We start from the raw sequence: 24,424 nt of genomic DNA, 5'->3' as shown, positions 1-24,424 counted from the left end.
CTGGAAACGTGTCAGACTCAATGCCGTTGATGCGGACCATGCTCTGGCACTGATCATACAGGGAGTGGACCGCCACAATCAGACAGTCCAATACCCCATACTCTCTGAGCACTTCCCACAGGACTTCCCGAGGGACACGGTCGAATGCCTTCTCCAAGTCCACAAAGCACATGTAGACTGGTTGGGCAAACTCCCATGCAGCCTCAAGGACCCTGTCGAGAGTATGGAGCTGGTCCACAGTTCCACGACCAGCGCCTTCCAGGGCCCTAACTCCCCACCCCTCTGTTGCGAGTTTGTTGTGATTAAATGTAAGGTGTTTATGTGGGCATAGTGTGGAGTGGGTTATTTTCCCACTCCAGACTAGGCCCCCTTAGGAGCCCAGTCTAGATTCGCCAGCATTTTACCTTTTTCCCCATCTTTTACAGTGCGGCTCGAGGCGACCCATCAGCGTTCCTGTTCTGTAACCATGTACACTGTTTATTTGTCTAATCTTGAACGGGTTTGTGCAGAAAACAAAGTTTTGTTGTACTTGTGCAATGACAATAAAGACCGACCTACCTTCCTGCCATGTTTGTTTTTTAAAACTGAAGGGAAAACTTTGCTCACACTTCCATGGCCCCATTCGGCCTGCCTGCCTATTTTGCTTCAAGGGCGCAGTAGATATTAACAGAAACTCATGGGATACCAGCAAGGGATCCATGACAGTTGGAGGGATTTATAATTAAGCAGACGAGGATTAAAGACATGAAGCCACTGAAAGAGGATGTGTGGTTGGTGCGCACATACACACAAGCGCAGAGGGCTGAAGATTATTACACAGCTGGTTAGGCCAACGAAGCTCAACTATGAAGTCGAGGGACACTTCCAGGGTGTACCCGCTGCCATTGCCCCTGAAAATACATGGGGATGGTCAACAACCTGTCCTCTGAAGTGTTCCTGAGCCCATGTGGTGATATCCTTTACACACCGATGTCAGTTTTTGATGCCTAAGGCGGGGGTCAGCAGCCCCTGGCTCTTTTAGTGCCGCCCTAGTGGCTCCCTGGATCGTTTTTAAAAAAAGGATAGAAAATGGAAAAATACTCTCCTTATTAAGAGTATTTGGTGAAAATCATTTTGTCCTACTAATTTCTGCGGTTCTTGAAATCGCCATAGTGTGGGCTGTGACGCAACGGTTTGCTTACATGCAAAATCTTCCACTCCTTCTTTGTCTCATTTTGTCCACCAAAAGTTTTATACTGTGCGTGAATGCACAAAGGTGCACTTTGTTGATGTATAGACTTGATGGAGTGCTAACCAAGCTAACTAATGCTAACATGCTATTTAGGCTAGCTGTATGTAAACATTGCATCAATATGCCTCATTGGTAGGTATATTTGAGCTCATTTAATATCCTTTACTTTTATTCTCTTTGTATACAATTTAATTTTGCATGTCTCATGACATATTATCTGTATGTAACATTGGCTGCATTTCAGAAAGTTGTTTGTGTGCCATTTTGTTCCAGACCACAGCAAAATTTAGCAACATTTCTTTCAACAAAGATTTGCTTAAGCCTACGAAACATAGTCATTTTGATAGTAGGCAGGTGCATACTATACGCCCGGCGGCAATTCAAGGAAATATGGTACTTGTAAACTAAGAAGTTACGACACAGGTGTGTTGCTAAATGTTGCTATAATGCATGATCCAGAAATCGGATTGGCGCTGATAGAAGGCTTTCTTTGCTAAGATTTAGTTGGGGCATGCACACTGACACAACTGCACCAAAAAAAAAAGCCAAATATCAAGTTTCCTCACACACTGATCACGAAGGATGGCACAGGAAGAAGTCGGCCTTTCACCTTCTCTGTGCTCCTGCCATCGACCCGGGCAGACTGAAAGAAGTCCGAGCCGCCCACGCAGATCTGACTACGACCAGTTGTACGCACCTCACATGCCACTGAGGTGAGGAGGCAATAAAGACAGTTGATTGCCCCGTCAGTGGGATTGCGATCAGGCTCCTGTTGCTGACACTGGAAACAGGAGAAGGGTTTTTTCTTCTTGAAAAAGCTTGTATCTTCCCTTAAACATATTGAAGGACCATAGCTTTGCAAAATATACAATGCACTTGCTGGATAATGTTTATGTTACCAAACACAAAATATATTGTTGGTAAAAAAAGCCACGTCTACACTAAGTCGTTTAACCCCTTAAACCAGGGGTGCCCACACTTTTTCTGCAGGCGAGCTACTTTTCAATTGACCAACTCAAGGGGATCTACCTCATTTATATATATCATTTATATTTATTTATTTATGAAAGAGACATTTTTGTAAACAAGTTAAATGTGTTTAATGATAATACAAGCATGTGTAACACATATAGATGTCTTTCTTTCACGAAGACAAGAATATAAGTTGGTGTATTACCTGATTCTGATGACTTGCATTGATTGGAATCAGACAGTAGTGATGATAACGCCCACATTTTCAAACGGAGGAGAAAAAAAGTTGTCCTTTCTGTACAATACCACATGAAAGTGGTTGGTTTTTGGCATCTAATTCATCCAGCTTCCATACACTTTACAAGAAAAACATCGGCGGCAAATTCCGTAGCTTGCTTGATTGACATTCACGGCACCCGAGGGTCTTGTGAGATGACGCTGGCTGCTGCCAGTTCATTATTATGAAAAAATGACAGAGAGGAAGGCGAGAAACACTTTTTATTTCAACAGACTTTCGCGCCGTCCCTTCCGTCAAAACTCTTAAGGCCGACTGCACATTTCCTATCTTCACAATAAAAGCCCTGCTTCATGCTGCCTGCGCTAACAAAATAAGAGTCTCGGAAAGCTGGCGTGCACAAGTGATGTGCACGCCAGCTTTCTGAGGGATCGCTTGTGCACGCCAGTTTTCCGAGACTCTGTATTTAGTTAGCGCAGGCAGCATGAAGCAGGGCTTTTATTGTGAAGATAGGAAATGTGCAGTCGGCCTTTAGAGTTTTGACGGAAGGTACGGCGCGAGAGTCTGTTGAAATAAAAAGTGTTTCTTGCCTTCCTCTCGGTCATATTTTCATAATAATGATCTTGCAGCAGCCAGCGTCATCTCACAAGACCCTCCGGTACCGTGAATGTCATTTAAGTGACATCTTGGTGAAGATTGATGATCACTAATTTTTAGGTCTGTTTTTTTTAAAAGCCTGGCTGGAGATCGACTGACACACCCCCCGCGGTCGACTGGTAGCTCGCCATCGACGTAATGGGCACCCCTGCACTACGCCATGCCGCCCCTATCAGCCCTATTAGTAAGAGCAAGAGCTGAAGCATTTGATTAATACATCAAGGGCATATATTCAACTCTCTTCCTATGCATGATAATGTTGCGGAATAGGAATTTCCACACATCCCGCAAGCGTAATGAAATCCCTTGCGTCTCAAACAAGCTGTCAGAAATGATGTCAACACAGCAATTTTACACAAAACCAAAATTGCACGCGGAAGTGACAAGAACAAGACATTTTGATCACATTACGCCTGTACTGGCTCACCTGCACTGGCTTCCTGTGCACTTAAGATGTGACTTTAAGGTTTTACTACTTACGTATAAAATACTACACGGTCTAGCTCCAGCCTATCTTGCCGATTGTATTGTACCATATGTCCCGGCAAGAAATCTGCGTTCAAAAGACTCCGGCTTATTAGTGATTCCTAGAGCCCCAAAAAAGTCTGCGGGCTATAGAGCGTTTTCCGTTCGGGCTCCAGTACTCTGGAATGCCCTCCCGGTAACAGTTCGAGATGCCACCTCAGTAGAAGCATTTAAGTCTCACCTTAAAACTCATCTGTATACTCTAGCCTTTAAATAGACCTCCTTTTTAGACCAGTTGATCTGCCGCTTCTTTTCTTTCTCCTATGTCCCCCCCTCCCTTGTGGAGGGGGTCCGGTCCGATAACCATGAAGTACTGGCTGTCCAGAGTCGAGACCCAGGATGGACTGCTCGTCTGTGTATCGGTTGGGGACATCTCTACGCTGCTGACCCGCCTCCGCTTGAGATGGTTTCCTGCGGACGGGACTCTCGCTGCTGTCTTAGATCCGCTTTGAACAGAACTCTCGCGGCTGTGTTGGAGCCACTATGGATTGAACTTTCACAGTATCATGTTAGACCCGCTCGACATCCATTGCTTTCGGTCCCCTAGAGGGGGGGGTTGCCCACATCTGAGGTCCTCTCCAAGGTTTCTCATAGTCAGCATTGTCACTGGCGTCCCACTGGATGTGAATTCTCCCTGCCCACTGGGTGTGAGTTTTCCTTGCCCTTTTGTGGGTTCTTCCGAGGATGTCGTAGTCGTAATGATTTGTGCAGTCCTTTGAGACATTTGTGATTTGGGGCTACATAATTAAACATTGATTGATTGATGAAGTGGAAAAGCCACATGAATGTAATGTACGGAGCCAAAGACTGAGTCTTGTCGTGAAACCGCAGATTACGCAGATTTTAATGCGACATGCAAACACACTTCATGCATCACCTAAACGACAGAGTGGCTTTTGTAGACAACATTACTTACAAACGGCGTCACGTGGAGAGAAACATTAACGACTCATCAATGAGACTTACTGTTAAACGGAGCAATTATTTTTCTTGAAAGTCACAGGGCATGCTCCCCTCTTTTCAAATAGGATTTTTTTTTATTTTTTATTGGCAATGATTCTCAGCGCTTGAAACACAAACTGACAAGTGAAAAACGAGCCGCACGGACGGAAGTGCACATGTTTCTGAATAAAATAGTGGAATGTTGAACCAATGTCACTCGACAAAATTGAGTTTCTCTGCACGCAGGCAAGCAAATGATCACGGTTGTTGGGGACCGGGGTCATAGAGTGTGTTGGCCGTGACGCATAGGCTGTGTTTCATAACTTCCACAGAGTTTGGAGAATATATATGCCTGTAAGTAGTTAAACATACCGTATTTCCTTGAATTGCCGCCCGGTATATAGTATGCGCCTGCCTAGAATCAAACTCGGTTGGTAGAGTGGCCGTGTCAGCAACTTGAGGGTTGCATGTTCGATTCCCGCTTGTGCCATCCTAGTTACTGCCGTTGTGTCCTTGGGCAAGACACTTTACCCACCTGCTCACAGTGCCACCCACACTGGTTTAAATGTAACTTAGATATTGGGTGTCACTATGTAAAGCGCTTTGAGTCACTTGAGAAAAGCGCTATATAAATATAATTCACTTCACTTCACTTCGTTTCGCAAAATATTATTTCTATTAACGCATGTCTAGAATTTCCACCGGATCAAATTCATTTTGCCAAATAATTAGCATATTCCTAGAATTTCCCCCGGGTCAAACTCGTCACGTTACAAGTGACACTTCACCTGTCATCATTTTCAAAATGGAGGAGGCTGATTTCAATAATTTCAAATCACATAAAGGGAAGAAGATTAAGAGCTATTCAGTAGGATTTCAGGTCCAAGCTATTGAATATGCTAAAAAGAACAGTAAGCAGCTACCATGAATTGATTAACGTGGACCCCGACTTAAACAAGTTGAAAAACTTATTGGGGTGTTACCATTTAGTGGTCAATTGTACGGAATATGTACTGTACTGTGCAATCTACTAATAAAAGTATCAATCAATCAATCAATGTTTTATTAATATACCATAGCTGCGTGTGTCAAATATGAGTCATTAAATGACTCCCGCCTCCTGGTGGTAGAGGGCGCTAGTGATCCTTCTTGAGACTACTCGGCTGCAGAAGAAGTATGTGGTCCTCTCCAAGGTTCTCATAGTCCTCATTGTCACCGACGTCCCAATGGGTGTGAGTTTTCCTTGCCCTTATGTGGGCCTACCGAGTATTTCGTAGTGGTTTGCTTTGTGGTTTGTGCAGCCCTTTGAGACACTAGTGATTTAGGGCTATAGAAATGAACATTGATTGATTGAAGAAGTGACAACAAGCAGCAAGAGTGAGCAGCGACCGTTTATTTTTTTCCTCTCGCTTGCACTTTTAACATGGAGGATTACATATCTAAAATAAAACAGTTTTCTAAACTGGACTTTCAATCGAAGCAGGAGGTAATAAAGGAAGATCTCCATCAAGACAGAGATAATTTTAAAACTGAAGAAAGATAAGGAAGACTTCTATAAGCAAGTTATTGATACTTTTGAACAGACGGAGCTGCGGATGGACTTCATTTATAAGTAAAGGTAAGACCATAATAACGTTTTGTTTATTAAAAGTGCTTTTCATGATGGTATCCTTACATCACACTCAAATGTTTAAGCACAGGGCTAAATTTACAACATGCCTTTGGTAAACACCGGAGTGAGAAGATGTTTTGAATTAATTAGCGCCCCGGTGGCAATTTTAAGGAAATACGGTATTTTAAGATTGTTCTCTCAAAATGTCATTGTATGGATGTTTGCAACAGTTTAAAAAGAGCACGATTGAGATGCAAAATGTTGTCGTCAATGGCAAAATACATTGTATGTTAGCAAGCTAGCCGAATAACTATGAACTTGTTTACTGTATAGTTTCAGTTGTTTGTCTTTGCTCATATCAAAATTTTTACCTGTTTCTGCCATATCATGTGTATTATTGTACATTCTTTTATTTGCTTAGTTTTACAGTCATTAAATTTGAAGGCAGTCAAACAACCTCAACCTGGAAGTTTTTTCGTCCGCAAATGTTTACCTGTCTGCCAGAACATTATCGCGAATACTTTGAAACTGCAATACCGCGGTGTCTACAATATCGTTGTATCAGGAATATTTTATAGTGTCGAACGTTAGAAAAGGCTTGATCAAGTGAAATTACCATTGTAGCTTTGAAAAGTACTAAACTCATTTCAAACTTATGCTATCTTTAAATCTAAGTGGAGTAGTAATTCATTTGTTTTATGGCAACACCTAATAGTCACAATAATTCATTAAGTCATGATGCATTAAAGTGACACATTTGTTACTAAATACTTTTTAATACGTTTCTGGTTTGGTTACTTCGTATCTGTAAGAAATATGCAACTACAGTTGTGGATGTACATAGAGTAAATGTATTAATTGGGACCGGTTCTGTGTCGGTCCAGGCAGACCAGGGGTGCCCATTACGTCGATCGCGAGCTACCAGTCGACCGCGGGGGGTGTGTCAGTCGATCTCCAGCCAGGCTTTTAAAAAACATAGACCTAAAAATGAGTGATCATCAATCTTCACCAAGACGTCACTTAAATGACATTCACGGTACCGGAGGGTCTTGTGAGAGGACGCTGGCTGCTGCAAGATCATTATTATGAAAATATGACCGAGAGGAAGGCGAGAAACACTTTTTATTTCAACAGACTCTCGCGCCGTACCTTCCGTCAAAACTCTAAAGGCTGTCTGCGCATTTCCTATCTTCGCAATAAAAGCCCTGCTTCATGCTGCCTGCGCTAACTAAATACAGAGTCTCGGAAAACTGGTGTGCACAAGCGATCCCTCAGAAAGCTGGCGTGCACATCACTTGTGCACGCCAGCTTTCCGAGACTCTTATTTTGTTAGCGCAGGCAGCATGAAGCAGGGCTTTTATTGTGAAGATAGGAAATGTGCAGTCGGCCTTTAGAGTTTTGACGGAAGGGACGGCGCGAAAGTCTGTTGAAATAAAAAGTGTTTCTCGCCTTCCTCTCTGTCATTTTTTCATAATAAGGAACCGGCAGCAGCCAGCGTCATCTCACAAGACCCTCGGGTGCCGTGAATGTCAATCAAGCAAGCTACGGAATTTGCCGCCAATGTTTTTCTTGTAAAGTGTATGGAAGCTGGATGAATTAGATGCCAAAAACCAACCACTTTCATGTGGTATTGTACAGAAAGGACAACTTTTTTTCTCCTCCATTTGAAAATGTGGGCGTTATCATCATTACTGTCTGATTCCAATCAATGCAAGTCATCAGAATCAGGTAATACACCAACTTATATTCTTGTCTTTGTGAAAGAAAGACATCTATATGTGTTACACATGCTTGTATTATCATTAAACACATTTAACTTGTTTACAAAAATGTCTCTTTCATAAATAAATAAATATAAATGATATATATATAAATGAGGTAGATCCCCTCGAGTTGGTCAATTGAAAAGTAGCTCGCCTGCAGAAAAAGTGTGGGCACCCCTGCTGTAGAGGGTTACAGAACAGGAATGCTGATGGGTCGCCACAAGGTGCCCCGTAAAAGATGGGGAAAAAGGTAAAACGCTAGGGAAGGATGAGCAAAAAAAATACAATCTCGACTGGGCTCCAAAGGGGGCCCAGTCTGGAGTGGGAAAAAAAACTCCATAGCAAAGTACATACACATATTACAACGTGGGAAGGGAGTGCGGGGTCATGGTGGTAGGCCGCAGCTCTCAGGCGCTGAGTGGGCTCCTAAGGGGGATATATATAAATGAGGTAGATCCCCTCGAGTTGGTCAATTGAAAAGTAGCTCGCCTGCAGAAAAAGGGTGGGCACCCCTGAGTCAGACCATTAAGACTCTGAACAAATTATACTGCAATTTTAATTGTTTTAATCCAGCTGTCACATTCAGTTGAAGTGCCGATGCTATGCATAACAAAAAAGAAACAGACAGATTACAATTAGTTTGGAATAATCACAAATAAGGAAGCAACACCACTCAAAGGTTTAACCAAACAATATTTCCACCTCAAACGTTTCTCAAGAGTTAGGGTCAGTTTGAAATGAACAAGCTTTAGTTCCGACCGATCCTACTGATGATGTTCATGTTGATTTAAGTCTTTGCATCTTACTGGTTCGTTATTTTATCCGTTGAGTGACTAAGTTAAAATGAAAGAAATTATTGTGCGTCGCAACTGCATCGGTCTGCCGCCAACTGTTCTCAGCCATAGCAGGAGCAGTTTAGGGCTGTCACCTGCGCTGATAGAGTAGCGTCAGCCAATCCAGAGGACACTTAAATTCAACTTGAATTGCTCTTGTGACATCCAGGGGACACATTTAGAACATTCAAAATTACAGCTCATTTTTATATTCAGCAAACTCATCTTGACCAGATGCCTAAACCACCAGATCTGGTTCCTCTCGATGTGGAGGAGTAGTGACTTTACTTTGAGCTCCTCCCGAATGACGGAGCTTCTCATCCTATCTCTAAGGGAGAGCCCCGCCACCAGACCGAGGAACTTCATTTCGGCCGCTTGTTCCTGGGAGATTGTCCTTCAGGTTATAACCCAAAGCTCATGACCATATGTGAGGATAGGGACGTAGATCGACCAGGTTTGTCTTCCGGCTCAGCTCCTTCTTTATCACAACAGATCCCTGCAGACGCCGCACCGATACGACTGTTGATCTCACGATCCACTCTTCCCTCACTCGTGAACAAGACCCCAAGGTACTTGAATTCCTCCACTTGAGTCAAGATCTCTTCCCCAAGCTGGAGATGGTACTCTACTCTTTTCCGGGCAAGAACCATGGACTCTGAGGTGTTGATTCTCATCCCAGTCGCTTAACACTCGGCTGCGAACCAATCCAGTGAGAGCTGAAGATCCTAGCCAGATGAAGCCATCAGGACCACATCATCTGCAAAAAGCAAATACCTAATCTTGCAGCCACCACACCAAATCCCCTCAATGCCCTGAATATGCCTATAAATTCTGTCTATCAAAGTTACGAACGGAATTGATGACAAAGGGCAGCTCTGGCGGAGTCCAACCCTCACGGGGAACGAGTCCGACTTAAGAGGGACCAAGCTCTGACACGGATCAAACAGGGGGCGGACTGCCCCAATCAGGCAGTCCAATACCCCACACCCTCTGAGCACACAGGACTCCCCGAGGGAATGCCTTCTCCGAGTCCACAAATCAGATGTGGACTGGTTGGGCAAACTCCTATGCACCCTGGAGGACCGTACCGAGAGTATAGAACTGGTCCAAAGTTCCACGATCAGGACGAAAACCACACTTCTCGTCCCAAATCTGAGGTTCGACTATCAGCCGTAGCCTCCTCCCCAGAGACCTACTGTTTGTCCATCCCACGCGACCCAACTTTGGATAAATTGAAGAAGATGGATTATTGGATGGAAACTTATCTTTCGGGCCGGAGGCCAGATTATACCTGCCGTACGTTTGACACACCTGTTTTAGATTCCCTGAATATGCCTATAAATTCTGCACATCAAAGTTATGAATGGAATTGATGACAAAGGGCAGCTCTGGCGGAGTCCAACCCTCACGGGGAACGAGTCCGACTTAAGGCGAACCAAGCTCTGACACCGATCAAACAGGGAGCAGACCGCCCCAATCAGGCAGTCCAATACCCCACACCCTCTGAGCACTCCCCACAGGACTCCCCGAGGGAATGCCTTCTCCGAGTCCACAAAGCAGATGTGGACTGGTTGGGCAAACTCCTATGCACTCTGGAGGACCGTACCAAGAGTATAGAACTGGTCCAAAGTTCCACGATCAGGACGAAAACCACACTGCTCCTCCTGAATCTGAGGTTTGACTATCCGCCATAGCCTCCTATCCAGCGACCCTTTGTCCATCCCCCATGACCCAACTTTGGATAAATTGAAGAAGATGGATTATTGGAATGAAACTTATCTTTCGGGCCGGAGGCCAGATTAAACCTGCCGTACGTTTGACACACCTGTTTTAGATGCCCTGAATATGCCTATAAATTCTGCCTATCAAAGTTATGAACGGAATTGATGACAAAGGGCAGCTCTGGCGGAGTCCAACCCTCACGGGGAACGAGTCCGACTTAAGGTGGACCAAGCTCTGACACCGATCAAACAGGGAGCAGACCGCCCCAATCAGGCAGTCCAATACCCCATACTCTCTGAGCACTCCCCACAGGACTCCCCGAGGGAATGCCTTCTCCGAGTCCACAAAGCAGATGTGGACTGGTTGGGCAAACTCCTATGCACCCTGGAGGACCGTGCCAAGAGTATAGAACTGATCCAGAGTTCCACGATCAGGACAAAAACACTGCTCGTCCCAAATCTGAGGTTCGACAATCAGCCGTAGCCTCCTCCCCAGCGACCTGCTGTTTGTCAATCCCCCACGACCCAATTTTGGATAAATTGAAGACGATGGATTATAGGATGGAAAATTATCTTTCGGGCCGGAGGCCAGATTAAACCTGCCGTATGTTTGACACACCTGTTTTAGATGCTAGCTGATAGTGAAGAGTTATTAATTATCTCATATGGTGAATCGTACCAACAGATATATGTAAATAATGGTTGAGTCCATAATAAATTAAGGAGCCTTATTTGGACATTTGCAAATGGACCGGGGTTACTCTCTCACCAGAAGAGACAATACATTCAGACTTCGGAAAGCAAAAGTGATAGTTCCATCCTGGAGAAGAGGCTACTTGTCTATCTTCGCGTCAATTTTTAAGTTACTCTATTTAGAGGTTGTTTTCCAGACACTTACACAAAAAAAAATTCCTTTTATGGTCAGGATGTGCTCTCCTGACCCAGCACACACACACAGACAGGAGTTCGGAATATAAGACTGGTGGTTTGGCTTCATATGCTTCTTCTCGGGCAGCACAGTGGAAGAAGGGTTAGTTCGTCTGCCTTACAATAAGAAGGTCCTGAGTTCAATCCCAGGCTCTGGGATCTTTCTGAGTGGAGTTTGCATGTCCTCGCCGTGACTGCGTGGGTTCCCTTCCTCCCACCTTCAAAGACATGCACCTGGGGATAGGTTGACTGGCAACACTAAATGTGTGAATGTGAGTGTGAATGTTGTCTGTCTATCTGTGTTGGCCCTGCGATGAGATGGTGACTTGTCCAGGGTGTACACCGCCTTCCGCCCGATTGTAGTTGAGATAGGCTCCAGCGCCCCCCACGATCCAAAAGGGAATAAGCGGTAGAAAATGGATGGATGGATGGATGGTTTGGCTTCTCCAGTCAGGAGTCCTTAATTTTTTTGGACCAAGGTTCCTCCGGGTACTGCAGACCTGTTTAATGACACTCGCTTGTACAAACCCCGTTTCCATATGAGTTGGGAAATTGTGTTGGATGTAAATACAAATGGAATACAATGATTTGCAAATCCGGAGAAGCCGGTGGCGTTTCTGGATGTTGTTGATAAATGGCTTTCGCTTTGCATAGTAGAGCTTTAACTTGCACTTACAGATGTAGCGACCAACTGTATTTAGTTACAGTGGTTTTCTGAAGTGTTCCTGAGACCTGTGGTGATATCCTTTAGAGATTGGAATCCTTTGCAACCCATATTCAGTTAAATATGCTACACAGACAACATATTTGATGTTCAAACTGATAGACGTTTTTGTTTTTTTTCAAATAATCATTAACTTTAGAATTTGATGCTAGCAACACGTGACAAAGAAGTTGGGAAAGGTGGCAATAAATACTGATAAAGTTGAGGAATGCTCATAAAACTCTTATTTGGAACATCCCACAGGTGTGCAGGCTAATTGGGAACAGGTGGGTGCCCTGATTGGGTATAAAAACAGCTTCCCAAAGAATGCTCAGTCTTTCACGAGGAAAGAATGGAGCGAGGTACACCCCTTTGTCCACAACTGCGTGAGCAAATAGTCAAACAGTTTAAGAACAACTTTTCTCAAAGTGCAATTGCAAGAAATTTAGGGATTTCAACATCTACGGTCCATAATATCATCAAAAGGTTCAGAGAATCTGGAGAAATCACTCCACATAAGCGGCATGGCCGGATTTCAACATTGAATGACCGTGACTTTCGATCCTTCTGTATCAAAAACCGACATCAATCTCTAAAGGATATCACCGCAGGGCTCAGGAACACTTGAGAAAACCACTGTCACTAAATACAGTTTGTCGCTACATCTGTAAGTGCAAGTTAAAGCTCTACTATGCATATTCAGTTGAATATGCTACAAAGATGACATATTTGATGTTTAAACTGATAAACATTTGTTTTTCTGCAAATTATCATTAACTTCAGAATTTGATGCCAGCAACATGTGATAAAGAGGTTGGGAAAGGTGGAAATAAATACTGATAAAGTTGAAGAATGCTCATCAAACACTTATTTGGAACATCCCACAGCTGTGCAAGCTAACTGCGAGCAGGTGGGTGCCATGATTGGGTATAAAAACAGCTTCCCAAAAAATGCTCAGTCTTTCTTTTAAGAATGTGTCTCAAAGTGCAGTTGCGAGAAATTCAGGGATTTCAACATCTACGGGCCAAAATATCATCAAAAGGTTCAGAGAATCTGCAGAAATCATTCCACGTAAGCGGCATGGCCTGAAACCAACATTGCATGACCGTGACCGTAGATCCCTCAGACGGCACTGTATCAAAAACCGACATCAATCTCTAAAGGATATCACCACAGGTCTCAGGAACACTTCAGAAAACCACTGTCACTAAATACAGTTCTGTAAGTGCAAGTTAAAGCTCTATAATGCAAAGAGAAAAAAAATTATCAACAACATCCAGAAACGCCGCCGGCTTCTCCGGATTTGCAAATCATTGTATTCCATTTATATTTACATCAAACACAATTTCCCAACTCTTTTGATCCAGCCACACTGCCGTGACATCTTTCCGCCCGGACGTAAATGACAAGAGCAAAAATACACTTCAATAACATCCGATACTTGTTTTATTTTCTGATATCAATCAGTTTTCAGAGCGACCGGCCACAGTGAAGTGTGATAAAGAAACATGATCATTCGCGGGTTTCCACCCTAACTTGGCATTCCAGTCAAAGCACACGACTCCCTCTCCCCCACCAAAACTTTTTTTTTCCAAAAGTTTTGACCCACTTAACATCCTCACTTTGCATACTGGGAAACATGTTTATAAGCAACTTCTTCATAATCAGTTCTCGGGGTTCTACCACTGTGAGGTCATTTGCTGTGCAGACTCCCCTTATCTCCATCTTTGAGAACAAAGGGGGATGAGAGACACTGATTTGCGCCTTTGGATGTCTTTTTGCACACACACGCTTTGGGGTTGTGTGTTTTCTATCCCTCTCCCCCCCCTCGGACCTGTGGGGCTCAAGCATGTGTGTCAGCCTTGGACCAGAAACATGAAATTTGCATTCTTTAATTAAAGCATTCACTGGCGGTGGCAACTACAAACTCGGTTTGCTGCTGGTTTTTTTTGGAGTCACAAAAAGAAACAACCCTACGGGGGATTTTTCTACTATTCTTTTTTTTTTCTGCGAATGCTGGAGAAAAAACAAAAAAAAAGAAAAAACAAAGAGAAAACTTGATTGGATGACATTTGTGAGTGCGTTTGAAGCAATTGTCTTAAAAAAAAAAAACACAAGCTTCACGCTGCCGAGGGCCCTTGTTGTGAGCGGGGGGGGGGGGGGGAGAGAAAAAAAAACGATGGTTTTCTCTGCAGCGACGCTGGCATGAATGTAAGGTGGCACAAGGTGTCGGGTTGGGTTTGCGGCTCGGGGATGTACGGCTATGATGTATTGATTTCCTTTGTAGCGAAACAAAACAAGTAAAAGCTGGAGGAAACAGGAATTCCATTCCGTCTGTGTCAGTTGCAAACGGGCGACTGCGTGTGACAGGTCAGCGTGGAGCATTGTGGCAGTTTCTTCGCCGCCCTCAAAATGTCCAATTACTTCCGTGTAAATGACAGCCGATCTTTGCTTCAAACAAGGGGGAACCGCGTGTGCTTCTCGGCATCCGGGGAAACGGGACATTTTTTAACTCCTCGTCTTCGTTCTGTCGTGAGTCTCGGTCACATTGTGGCTGAGATGCTCGATGAGAACGTGCTTGGACAGGGGTGTCCAAAGTGCGGCCCGGGGGTCCCTAACCCACACATTCTGCAAAAATTGCAAAATTTATAGTATTGCAAAAAAAAACATTTAAAAAAAAGTGGAATGAGGTGAAATCTAATGAGAAAAAGTGGCAATGTTGACACAAAGCGGCCATGCAGGCAGTTTTTTTCCCCCTTTTGTCCGTCATGATCCGCTACTTTGGATCATGTCATATTCTGTTTTTGTTCTGTTTTGTATCAATCAATCAATGTTTAGTTATCCATCCATCCATCTTCTTCCGCTTATCCGAGGTCGGGTCGCGGGGGCAACAGCCTAAGCAGGGAAACCCAGACTTCCCAACAGGTATAAAAGTCAATCAATCAATCAATCAATGTTTACTTATATAGCCCTAAATCACTAGTGTCTCAAAAGGCTGCACAAACCACCACGACATCCTCGGTAGGCCCACATAAGGGCAAGGAAAACTCACACCCAGTATGACGTCGGTGACAATGATGACTATGAGAACCTTAGTGAGGAGGAAAGCAATGGATGTCGAGCGGGTCTAACATGATACTGTGAAAGTTCAATCCACAATGGATCCAACACAGTCGCGAGAGTCCAGTCCAAAGCGGATCCAACACAGCAGCGAGAGTCCCGTTCACAGCGGAGCCAGCAGGAAACCATCACAAGCGGAGGCGGATCAGCAGCGCAGAGATGTCCCCAGCCGATACACAGGCAAGCAGTACATGGCCACCGGATCGGACCGGACCCCCTCCACAAGGGAGAGTGGGACATAGAAGAAAAAGAAAAGAAACGGCAGATCAACTGGTCTAAAAAGGGAGTCTATTTAAAGGCTAGAGTATACAAATGAGTTTTAAGGTGAGACTTAAATGCTTCTACTGAGGTGGCATCTCGAACTGTTACCGGGAGGGCATTCCAGAGTACTGGAGCCCAAACGGAAAACGCTCTATAGCCCGCAGACTTTTTTTGGGCTTTGGGAATCACTAATAAGCCGGAGTCCTTTGAACGCAGATTTCTTGCCGGGACATATGGTACAATACAATCGGCAAGATAGGATGGAGCTAGACCGTGTAGTATTTTATACGTAAGTAGTAAAACCTTAAAGTCACATCTTAAGTGCACAGGAAGCCAGTGCAGGTGAGCCAGTATAGGTATATATGTATGTATATATGTATATAAAGGTATATACAGTATAGGTATATATGTATGTATATATGTATATAAAGGTATATACAGTACAGGCGTAATATGATCAAACTTTCTTGTTCTTGTCAAAAGTCTAGCAGCCGCATTTTGTACCAACTGTAATCTTTTAATGCTAGACATGGGGAGACCCGAAAATAATACGTTACAGTAATCGAGACGAGACGTAACAAACGCATGGATAATGATCTCAGCGTCTTTAGTGGACAGAATGGAGCGAATTTTAGCGATATTACGGAGATGAAAGAAGGCCGTTTTAGTAACGCTTTTAATGTGTGACTCAAAGGAGAGAGTTGGGTCGAAGATAATACCCAGATTCTTTACCGTGTCGCCTTGTTTAATTATTTGGTTGTCAAATGTTAGAGTTGTATTATTAAATAGAGTAAGTGCATCTCTATATTCCTTCAAAACCGCTCTAAAACAACACCTCCAGGCAACTTCAACACTTTACTAATACCCTCCTCCATTCACATCCCATCTCCCCGGATTATAAACAACTCAAATGTACTTCTAATGTATATACTTGTTCTTATGCTATGTTCTCTGCTGGCTGTACATATCCTACTAAATAAGACCTACACTGTTTCAATGTCCACATTTCTCTGTTGATGCAATTGTTGATGACTGAAGTTCTGATATCAACCAAAGCTCCTCATCCCACCCCCCGGATTGTAAATAATGTAAATAATTCAATGTACATACTATGATGATTAACTTGTGTGATGACTGTATTATGTTGATAGTATATATTTGTACCATGAATTGATTAACGTGGACCGCGACTTAAACAAGTTGAAAAACTTATTCGAGTGTTACCATTTAGTGGTCAATTGTACGGAATATGTACTGAACTGTGCAATCTACTAATAAAAGTATCAATCAATCAATCAAAACTCTCCCCAGCCACTTCGTCTAGCTCTTCCCGGGGGATCCCGAGGCGTTCCCAGGCCAGCCGGGAGACATAGTCTTCCCAACATGTCCTGGGTCTTCCCCGTGGCCTCCTACCGGTTGGACGTGCCCTAAACACCTCCCTAGGGAGGCGTTCGGGTGGCATCCTGACCAGATGCCCGAACCACCTCATCTGGCTCCTCTCCATGTGGAGGAGCAGCGGCTTTACTTTGAGTTCCTCCCGGATGGCAGAGCTTCTCACCCTATCTTTAAGGGAGAGACCCAAACTCATTTCAGCCGCTTCTACCCGTGATCTTATCCTTTCGGTCATGACCCAAAGCTCATGACCATAGGTGAGGATGGGAATGTAGATCGACCGGTAAATTGAGAGCTTTGCCTTCCGGCTCAGCTCCTTCTTCACCACAACGGATCGGTACAACGTCCGCATTACTGAAGACGCCGCACCGATCCGCCTGTCGATCTCACGATCCACTCTTCCCCCACTCGTGAACAAGACTCCTAGGTACTTGAACTGTTGTTTACTTATATAGCCCTAAATCCCTAGTGTCTCAAAGGGCTGCACAAACCACTACCACATCCTCGGTAGGCCCACATAAGGGCAAGGGAAACTCACACCCAGTGGGACGTCGGTGACAATGATGACTATGAGAACCTTGGAGAGGAGGAAAGCAATGGATGTCGAGCGGGTCTAACATGATACTGTGAACGTTTAATCCATAATGGATCCAACACAGTCGCCAGAGTCCAGTCCAAAGCGGATCCAACACAGCAGCGAAGTGAAGTGAATTATATTTATATAGCGTTTTTTCTCTAGTGACTCAAAGCGCTTTACATAGTGAAACCCAATATCTAAGTTACATTCGAACCAGTGTGGGTGGCACTGGGAGCAGGTGGGTACAGTGTCTTGCCCAAGGACACAACGGCAGTGACTAGGATGGCAGAAGCAGGGATTGAACCTGCAACCCTCAAGTTGCTGGAACGGCCACTCTACCAACCGAGCTAAACCGAGAGTCCCGTTCACAGCGGAGCCAGCCATCCCAAATATCACATCTGTTTAGTGTTTAACTTCCTTAGTTCCTGGTGGCACTCCCTGTTTTGTTTCCGTTGCCTTAGTTGCGTATTTGTGTCACCTGACGTTTGTTTTTCTCACGCACCCGCTCTGTGACCATCTCCTTATTCAAGCCCGCTTTTGTTTGCCATTCGGTTCCGGATTCTCGTTTGCTATCCCATGCAACGTGTCGCAAACAATTCGTTCGAACGAACGAATCTTTCGAGTGAACGTACTGAACCGAATCACTTCATGAACTGATTCGTTCCTCTCTCAGTTCAGTTCAGCTCCGCCGCGTCACATTGAGGCGCGTCGTTCATTGGGTGCTGAGGGCTTGTGTCCTTGGGCAACTGCGGCATAGCTCGGTTGGTAGAGTGGCCGTGCCAGCAACTTGAGGGTTGCAGGTTCGATTCCCGCTTGTGCCATCCTAGTTACTGCCGTTGTGTCCTTGGGCAAGACACTTTACCCACCTGCTCCCAGTGCCACCCACACTGGTTTAAATGTAACTTAGATATTGGGTTTCACTATGTAAAGCGCTTTGAGTCACTTGAGAAAAGCGCTATCCATCCATCCATCCATTTTTTACCGCTTATTCCCTTTCGGGGTCACGGGGGGCGCTGGCGCCTATCTCAGCTACAATCGGGCGGAAGGCAGGGTACACCCTGGACAAGTCGCCACTTCATCGCAGGGCCAACACAGATAGACAACATTCACACACTAGGGCCCATTTAGTGTTGCCAGTCAACCTATCCCCAGGTGCATGTCTTTGGAGGTGGGAGGAAGCCGGAGTACCCGGAGGGAACCCACGCATTCACGGGGAGAACATGCAAACTCCACACAGAAAGATCCCGAGCCTGGATTTGAACCCAGGACTGCAGGAACTTCGTATTGTGAGGCAGACGCACTAACCCCTCTGCCACCGTGAAGCCCGAGAAAAGCGCTATATAAATATAATTCACTTCACTTCACAGACAGCGAGATCTGCAGCTGGGGAAGCTGTTATTGACTGACTCATGATTCGCCGACATGCACACATTTTTTTTTTCTATTTTTCATATCGTGTTTATTATATACCGCTTTTAGAGTGATCATAATCGTTTAGAGGGGAACATTATCACAATTCCAAAAGGGTTAAAAACAATGAAAATCAGTTCCCAGTGGCTTGTTGTATTTTTTTAAAAATTTTTCTAAATTTTACCGGTCTCCGAATATCCCTGAAAAAAGCTTTAAAGTGCTTGATTTTCGCTATTTGCGAAGCGACTATCTATTTCCCTGTGGCGTCACACAGTGCTGCCGATGTAAACAAACAATGGGAATACCACAGCAAGATCTAGCAACATTAGCTCGGATTCAGACTCGGATTTCAGCGACTTAAGCGATTCGACAGATTACGCATGTATTGAAACAGATGGTTGGAGTATGAAAGTATTGAAGAAGAAACTGAAGCTATTGAGCGAATAGCTATTGACGCTATTCGTAGCCATAGTATGGCCGAATAGCTGCGTTAGCATCGCCGGTAAAATGTGCGGACCAAACGATCAGGACTTTCGCATCTTTTGACACTGGAGCAACTTAAATCCGTCGATTGGTAAGTGTTTGTTTCGCATTAAATGTGGGTGGAAGGAAACGTAATATAGTTGCAAATCCATCTACAGGTTATCCATACATCTCTGTGCCATGTCTGCTTTAGCACCGCCGGTAAATAGCATGTTAGCATCGATTAGCGTAGCATGTTAGCATCGATTAGCTGGCAGTCAACATCAACAAAACTCACCTTTGTGATTTCGTTGACTATCGTTGCAAATGCATCTGCAGGTTATCCATACATCTCTGTGCCATGTCTGTCTTAGCATCGCCGGTCAAATGTGGAGACACTCTGGCACATTCAATGGGGGTCTGGCGGCAGACACTTTTGCATCTTGGGGCCAGTGGTGCAACTTGAATCCCTCCCTGTTAGTGTTGTTACAACCTCCGACAACACACCGACGAGGCATGAGGTCTCCAAGGTTCCAAAAAATACTTAAAAAAACGGAAAATAACAGAGCTGAGACCCGGTGTTTGAAATGTGTTGAAAATGAAAATGGTGGGTGTGTTACCTCGGCGACGTCACATTCTGACGTCATCGCCTCCAGCCCGATAAACAGAAAGGCGTTTAATTCGCCAAAATTCACCCATTTAGAGTTCGGAAATCGGTTAAAAAAATAGATGGTCTTTTTTCTGCACCATCAAGGTATATATTGACGCTTACTTAAGTCTGGTGATAATGTTCCCCTTTAAAAAAAACAAAAAAAACCACATTGGATGTGATATAAAGGGAAGTGATTTTTTATTAAATTTTTAATACATGTATGTTTTGTTAGAAACATTACATGTTAAAATAATAAAATGTAACGTGAAAAAAGAAAACTCGTAACACATTTTAGAATCGTTTTTTCTATCTTGTCAAATCCACTATGAATTGTCAATGTAATAATGTAGAAAATAATTGCATTTCAAACACATTTAAGGATATATTTCAATTTTGTCGTCGAGTCAAATGTTAAAATGTAATAATAATAATAATACCATTTGTAAAATTTCTATGTAATTTTTACCACTTTAAAAAACTTTTTTTTTAGTTTTGTTTTCAGATCCATTTTAAAATGTCATGGACCCAAAAAAAAGAAGAAGGAAAAAAAAAAATAATAATATTTGTAGCAAATTTTAAAATAAATTATTATTTTGTCAGATTCACACACATCGAGATCTGCCGCTGGGGAAGCTGTTACTGACTGACTCATTATTCGCCGACAGAAGTGATTCGGTGAACGAATCTTTTGAACGAATCGATTTAAGGAACTGATTCTAGTGATTCAGTACGGTCAAAAGAACTGGCGATCCCATCACTGGCAACAGGTGACGTCGCTAGCCTCGCTTGTGGTAAAGACTTTTCGTATTTGTTAGCTTCCACGCTATTCTTTTGTTTGCTTGTCCCTTAGTTCACATGCTAGCGCTTTTTGTTCCTTCTAGCTCCCATGCTAGTTCGGTCGGTTTGTCTCTAGTGCCTTTGTGCCAGTATTTCTGTTCTTAGTTCGTTTTTGTAGTTAGAAATAAACCATAATTCTTACCTTCACGCTGTGTCCATCTCAAACTGCATCCACGAAAGAACAAAACCTCACCACGATGCCAGCTTAGCGTCGTATTGTCTTTATTTTCTTTCTTTTCCATTGCTAAAAAACAAAAAGGACAAAAAAATATATGTCACAATGAATTATTACTTAAAAACTATCACTTTAAAATGTTTTACGTGGAAAAAATATTGCATATTTTGTGTGGTTGCCATATAAAAACATCAACATTTTGACAAAAGAGCATAAAATAAACAAAATAATAGTTCAAACTTAAAATCGATCGATATATCGGAAGTTGATCTTGGAATTTAAGTGTTGAAAATAAAAAAAATTATAAAAATTTATCACTTTATGAGTGGGGAACCTTTCGGCTCTCAAATATATTTAGTAGAATTTCATTTAACTTTTCACTGTGATTTCTCAAAACTATTAAATAGTTAAAATCAATGGTGTCCTGCATTATTGATCTTTGAGGCCTTGAATTGCTAAATGAAGGAACTCTCCTGAAGGAATCAATAAAGTACTCTCCATCTGTCTATCTAAATACTGCATATTTCAGTTTTACTATCAAAAAAAAGTTGTCTTCGACCGAAAAGGCATACAAACCTTATTTGTTTTACTTTATATCAACCTCAAGTTGATATAGAGATTTACTATAAACATTAAATAAAAAAAAAAATAATATTTCAATGGTTTTGCAACACACTCCAATTGTAGAGTGGGAAGGGGATTCATATGACCCCATTGGTGGTGGTTTTTACCTGACACATGAAAAGTGACCAATTGGGTAAAAATATATTTACATCTAACACAATTTTCCAACTCATATGGAAACGGGGTTTGTATATATATACATATATATGATATATGTATACATACATATATACATACACATACACATAGAAAAGGCAACCAATTATAATCAATTTCCCTTTGACTTTAGCGCACTTTCCAAAAACCAAACATAAAAGTCAATAGACAACTAACCAGAGAGTACCTCTGCACATTCCATGGTTCTAGGCAGGGATTCCACTTCAAATGAGACCACAGTTACTGCCTGTTCTCACTGATTGGAATGACTGTTGTGTCCACTTGCTATGATTACACACAATAGTCATGCCGGTTGGAAACACACCCCTGTCATGTAATTATGAGTTTGATTCCTGGGTCAAGGACACCTCTGACTCGAGTGGGAGGAACGACAGAAATGCCAGGGAAGTTAAAGCAAACAACAACTTATGTTTATCTGCTTTCAAGGCTCACTGCACTGTCTCTAAATAGTTGTTATCGCAAAATAGATGTTTTTGTGATTCTTTTTAGATTTTATATTTTAGACCAGGGTTCACCAACCTTTTTGAAACCAAGAACTACTTGGGGCGGCATAGCTCGGTTGGTAGAGTGGCCGTGCCAGCAACTTGAGGGTTGCAGGTTCGATTCCCGCTTCCGCCATCCTAGTCACTGCCGTTGTGTCCTTGGGCAAGACACTTTACCCACCTGCTCCCAGTGCCACCCACACTGGTTTAAATGTAACTTAGATATTGGGTTTCACTATGTAAAAGCGCTTTGAGTCACTAGACAAAAAGCGCTATATAAATATAATTCACTTCGCTTCTTGGGTACTGATTAATGCGAAGGGCTACCAGTTTGATACACACTTAAATAAATTGCCAGAAATAGCCAATTCGCTCAATTTACCCTTAATATATATATTTATATATATACATACATATATATGTTTGTATGTATATATGTGTAATATATATGTATATATACGTATATATATATTTATATATATATATATATATATATATATATACATATATATGTTTGTATGTATATATGTGTAATATATATGTAAATATACGTATATATGTATATATATATATATATAGATATATATATATATATATATATATATATATATATATACACACATACATACATACATATATATGTTTGTATGTATATATGTGTAATATATATGTATATATATATATATATATATATATATATATATATATTATCTATGCATACATATATTTATATGTGTATATATATATATATGTATATATATATATACACATATAAATATATGTATGCATATATATATATATATATACATATTATATATATATATATATATATATAAATAAAGGGGTATTTCTGTCCGTCATTCCGTCGTACATTTTTTTCCCTTTTACGGGAGGTTTTTTGTAGAGAATAAATGACGAAAAAAACACCTAATTGAACGGTTTAAAAAAGGCGAAAACAGGAAAAAAATGAAATTAAAATTTTGAAACATGGTTTATCTTCAATTTCGACTCTTTAAAATTCAAAATTCAACCGAAAATAAGAGAAAAACGAGCTAATGCAAATCTTTTTGAAAAAAAATTTAAAAAATAATTTACGGAACATCATTAGTGAAGTGAATTATATTTATATAGCGCTTTTTCTCTAGTGACTCAAAGCGCTTTTACATAGTGAAACCCAATATCTAAGTTACATTTAAACCAGTGTGGGTGGCACTGGGAGCAGGTGGGTAAAGTGTCTTGCCCAAGGACACAACGGCAGTGACTAGGATGGCGGAAGCGGGAATCGAACCTGCAACCCTCAAGTTGCTGGCACGGTCACTCTACCAACCGAGCTATACCGCTATACGAGCTATAAGGATGAAAAAAACACTTAATTGAACGGTTTAAAATGAAATTAAAATTTTGAATCATGGTTTATCTTCAATTTCGACTCTTTAAAATTCAAAATTCAACCGAAAAAAAAGAGAAAAAATTGAAAAAATTAAAAGAAAAAATTTACGGAACATCATTAGTATTTTTTCCGGATTAATATTAGTTTTAGAATTTTGATGACATGTTTTAAATAGGTTAAAATCCAATCTGCAATTTGTTAGAATATATAACAAATTGGACCAAGCTATATTTCTAACAAAGACAAATCATTATTTCAGAACAAAAAATGTTAAAGAAATTCAAAAGATTTTGAAATAAGATTTATATTTGATTCTACAGATTTTCTAGATTTGCCAGAATATTTTATTTATTTATTTTAATCATCATAAGTTTTGTCACAACTTGGCTTGGACGTGGATTGTTTCTTCGATGCAGATGAGAATCAGCACGAGTGCGGCGTGGACGTGAGTACATGGTTGTTTATTTAATAAGCAAATAAACAACAAAAAGCACTCACAATGGAGGAAGAAACTTGGCTAAACAGTATAAACGTAAAACAAAAACACTTGCTCGATTGGCATGAATGAACTATGAACAAAACTAGCACAGTGGCATGAATACATAAACTTACACGGCATGGAACTGTGGACGAGGGCGTGACCGTTGGGTGCAGCATGGCTAGGGTGCGTTCGAGTGTGAAGATCCCAAGACGAAGACAAGAAAAAGAGTGACTTAAATAGCTATGATCATTAGTGAAAACAGG

The sequence above is a fragment of the Nerophis ophidion genome, linkage group LG27, assembly GCF_033978795.1.
Source record: "Nerophis ophidion isolate RoL-2023_Sa linkage group LG27, RoL_Noph_v1.0, whole genome shotgun sequence".
NCBI classification, from domain to species: Eukaryota; Metazoa; Chordata; class Actinopteri; order Syngnathiformes; family Syngnathidae; genus Nerophis; species Nerophis ophidion.
Note: the sequence above shows the minus strand (reverse complement) of the source record.